Source organism: Theobroma cacao, chromosome 10 (assembly GCF_053813885.1).
Source record: "Theobroma cacao isolate CCN51 chromosome 10, ASM5381388v1, whole genome shotgun sequence".
In the NCBI taxonomy this organism is placed as follows: Eukaryota; Viridiplantae; Streptophyta; class Magnoliopsida; order Malvales; family Malvaceae; genus Theobroma; species Theobroma cacao.
This window is the reverse complement of record NC_142648.1, coordinates 17690142-17694912: the sequence shown is the minus strand read 5'-3', so window position 1 is coordinate 17694912 and position 4771 is coordinate 17690142. Positions and strand designations below refer to the sequence as shown.

At 31.3% G+C, this 4771-nt stretch overlaps 1 long non-coding RNA gene across 1 annotated transcript; it reads right to left on the bottom strand.

The window, feature by feature from the left end:
- Window positions 1–2639: 2639 nt before the first annotated feature.
- LOC148760392 (uncharacterized) lies at window positions 2640–4524 on the bottom strand. Its single transcript, XR_016023235.1, has 3 exons — window positions 4434–4524; window positions 3700–3783; window positions 2640–2841 (listed from the first exon to the last, which is right to left on the bottom strand). It is a non-coding gene; the product is annotated as an uncharacterized LOC148760392 (long non-coding RNA).
- Between the last annotated feature and the right edge of the window lie 247 nt (window positions 4525–4771).

Here is a 4771-nt window from a genome sequence, read left to right as displayed (position 1 = left end):
ATTAATGAAGACCTTTCAAAAAAAAATTAATTGAAATTAACCAATGTTTAATTGGTTTATTCAATTTTCATGGTTTTTCATCATGTTTTCAATAACTTTTAACAATAATTTTCAAGAACATTTAAAAAAGAAAAACTACTAAACTCTCACATATCAAGAATGTTTAAACATAAAAATTCAACTAGCGTAATCAATACTGTTTGATATTGTAAAACATTTATGATAGTTGATTGGATTTTGAGAATATTGGAAATAAAAAAGACTATAATCAACTCAAAAGAACTAACATTACGTTCAAAGGACTTAACTTTTAAATTCAAGGAAGTAAAGAGAAATGAGCCTATTATATTTATTGGTAATTAAACACACACACAAAGAGAGAGAGAGAGAGAGAGAGAGAGAGGCATTGCTGACCTATTGATTTTAGGTGTTGGCGACTTCGAGCAATTTGCAAAGAATCGGTGATGATGGCAAGAAAAGAGGTGAATATATTTCTTCAAATCGGTGGCAGGCCTAGTGATTTAAATGAATCGGTGGTTTTCTTGTGGCTTTTCGCAAATATTCGATAGTGTGCTAATGGTGGTGGAAGGGGATTGTGTAATCGTGGAGTAGGGTTTTTTGGATATGAGGCAAATGAGGTAGGAATTATGGGGCTCAGGGGAACTAGGGCAAAACTAATATACAAGAATGCAAAATTATAAATTTAATAACAATAAATACTTACATAAATATATTATTTTTAAAAAAAAATAATTAAGGTTTTATTATTGATAAATAGCAGTAATCCAAAAGTGATAGCTTATTAGCTTATTAAGTACATAAGGCAACAGTAAAAAGGAAAAAAAAACCCCAAAAAATTAAAAATGACAGCTAGAGATGGGGATATCTAGCTGTTAAGGTGCCAATCTCTCTTGCTCTATGCTCACATATTTTTATCCAATAGGAGCATTGTACAATAAATGCCGAATCTTGCTGTCCTAATTTCTTAGAATCTGCTTGTCCGAATGCATTGAAGTCCCCAATTCTTGCAGAATTATTAAACTTCCCAATATCCCAACACAATCGAACAAATTGCAAACAAAAAAATGTTCCCACTGGTTATATACACCCAATTTTTTCCAAACCACGTGGCAAGTCCTTTCAAATTGGCTTTGAACATTAATTTGGGTAATGCTAACCACGTGGCAAGGCTCACATACACATCCAAGTTATCCAAACCCAAGCTCCCATGAATGGTAATTGGCATGCGTTTAATTGTTTTTTTCCATTTCAAAGAGAGCTATATTTCTTTTTATATAAATTAAAATTCACATCGAAGGATTTGATTCAATTTGAAAGAGTTAGATTCAAAATGTTTTTATCCCAAATAAAAACAATTAAGAACTAATAATGTTTCATACATAAAACCTTCAGAAAGTTAAAATAAGAAAAATTGAGAAGAACATAAAAATATATAACGTTGCCAAGTAGCCCTAGACATTTTTCCTTTTGTTATGTTTAGATACAATAATTTGCTCTCTAATATTCACTTTTTTCTCTATATATTTTTTTCGTAAATTAAACTTATCTGGTAAATTGATACATTACATTTAAGCATTTAACACAATGGTTCTGAACATTTATTTAGTGATTATGCATGTATCATATGTTTAAAAATCTAAATTTGAATACTCTTCTTCTAAATTTAAAAAAAAAACCCTTAACTAGTACATATTTACAATACTTTATTCATATTTGTAATAATATGAACCGCTATTATTTTTAATAAGAATAAACAGACAAATTTAATTAAGTCACGTAGACTCGATTTTGAAAGTAACAAAAAGATGTGTTTTGGTAAACTCAAATAGAATTGGCCTAATTAACAACTCCAAACCTTAAACGCGAGCTTGCGCTTAGCTCATCTAATTAAATCATATTTATTTTTGAAATATAAAAAATATTTTTATACTAATGTTTCAATATTTGTAAATATATTTTAAAATTAAAATTAAATAAAAATAATATTTATTAATATAATAATACCTCGGACCAAAATTGAATCTGCCAAATCTTGTTCAATATCCAAGCAGAGTCGGACTAACCTAGAGGCTTGATAGATAGCTTGATCCATTGATGAGTCCAGTAAAAAACTACAATTATTTTACTTTTTCTCCTTAAAGCTTAACACAACCTGATATAATATACAAACACACACACACACACACACACACACACACACACACTGTCACGACCCGAAACTCCCATCGAGCCCGTGACAACCGCCGCGACGTCTCAATTTACATTCATTACCCGGAATGTCAACCGAGACCCCGCAAGGCTTTAATATCAGCTTCTCATTTCCCCTGTGGGTAACTGTTTCCAAATACCACATTTTAAAAGATTTTAAACTGTTTCCAACTTAAACAAATGAAATAATAATTTTCGTCTCACAAGGGTATTTTTGTCATTTATCCCAAAAATCTAAAAAAATCATCTAAAAATATAGTATGTAAGTGGAAAACGCATATTTCTTAATCAAAAATAATTTTGGATGTCTAAAACATTCGTTTAAAATGGAATTATGACTGTTATAATAAAATAAAAATATTCAATAAAATATTCAATTTTCACATAAAACGATATTTTAAGAACACTGCATAAATAATTTTTATAGCGTAAAAGCAAAATAAATTCTTACATACCGTAATACAGATAACCAAAGTATAGAATTTAATTTACAGTGACACGTGGGCCCCCGAATGACCAAAAGTATAAAAAGAAATGAACCTACAGTCTTTGGATGTGGCAAGTTCAACTGTAATCCTCGCCGATATCAGTTATCTACAATCTATTCTGAACCTGAAATGGGTGGAAATGAGGGTGGTGAGATTATAAAATCCCAGTGAGTAAACAAACATCACTCAAAATATCTAAAGTCGAGTAAAAGGAGACTATTAAAACATTTCATCAAACTGTAATTTATCATCTTTCAACTTATTTCAACCAAATGAAATCAATTTATTTAAAGCAAGTAATCAGCATGGCTTATGAATTTCTTAAAAAGCTTGGCTCATGCCAAAAATTATTATCATACTCAGTTATTTGGGATACCTTGGCCGAGGGCTATCCCAACTGAGTCCGCCAAGGCTATTAGAAAGTCATGTTTTTATTTTGAAAACATAGCCATTCCTTGACGTTGGCCGAGTTCCCCTTCACGAGGTGGTTTGGCGTGAAGTGAACTCTAAAAGTTATACCTCAGGAGTTACCCTACTCGCCTCTCCAACCGAGGTAAAAATATAACAGGATTCCGTGCCCCTCTAATAGGCTAGTCCACAGAATCCAGCCCACTGCAGCAGGTCAAACACACCATACAATAAAATTTTGACAGCATGACAGGGCTAATATATTACTACCCAGCCTGCAAGGGTAAAATAAAGCAATTCATATAATTCATAAAAACACAGCCCAGCCAGTCATGCCAATACAATAACATAAGCCATTAATTCAATTTTAAATTTACAACATATCAGTGGTCTCCAATTACTCTATTTTTCAAAATCGTTATTTCGTTTCAAGACAATTTATAAAATATTTTCATTTAAACTCATTTTGTTTACAAAACATAAAAATTTACCATTTGAACTCATTTTCATAAAATTCACCAAAACCGAATAAAAACATACTTTAGATAATTAAAATGATGGTAAGGTTACTCACCGTGTCTAGAGTGAGGATTTTCGAAATACTCAGACTATTGGTCCTCGGGTGCAATTCCCTTGCCTTTATTAGAGGACTCACCACCTTGACACAGTACAAAATCGAGAAATTCACCACATTGGTACTAAATTGAAATTAAACTAATTTAGACTACTAATGCTTGATATGGAATGCAAAAATGTCTAAATTTTTGCCTAAATGCGGTATTAGCCTATTTCGGTCTTTTACCCGATAAATTGATATACGCGTCCGTTTAAACTCCAAATTAATTTTTTTCAGTTTCTATACCTCAATTGCACCCAAATTGACTTAATGTCCCTCAGTGTGGTGCAAATTATCAGTCCCGATAATAAATTACGAAAATACCCCTAGTAGGTAAAAATTTGTATTTTTGCTCCGAAAATTTCCAATTATTTTTCTAGGCTCATAATTCATCATTATTCATCATAATTCCTCAAATAACCATCAATATCAGCAGCCAATATTCCCCTAGAAAATTCAGCATAATGGGTTTCAATGGGAGAAAATTATATTTCTAGCTTATTTTTGCTATATTTCAATATAACTTAACTAAAATCACTTAATTCAATTAAAATCAACCAAAAATCAAGCTCAAAACTCATCCATGGAGGTTTGGCCAGCATGGGTGTCCATACCCACTTTCTAATTTTGCATGGAAATGAGAAAAAAATGCATGGGTAGTGAAAATCACAAGGAAAATCAATGAAATTTACCTTTTTAATGCTTGATTTCTTGATTTCTCTTGATTTTCTCCAAATTTTTCAGGTAGGATTCTTGTTTTTTTTTTCCCCTTTTCTCCCCTGGTTTGGACAGCTGAAGAAGATGAGAATTCCGGAATTTTCACCTTTTTAAAGGCTAAAATAATATAATATTATTTTATTCATTTTTTTAATGTTTTATTAATTCCTTAAATTCTAGCCATCCATTTGTTTCCAAATTTTCACCATACACTTGTCCCAAATATCCATAGCTTAGGTAAAATTCTCAGACTTATCCAAAGTCTTGGTGGAGTAATTTTTGAAATTTACACTTTTACCCCCGTAAAAGTCAA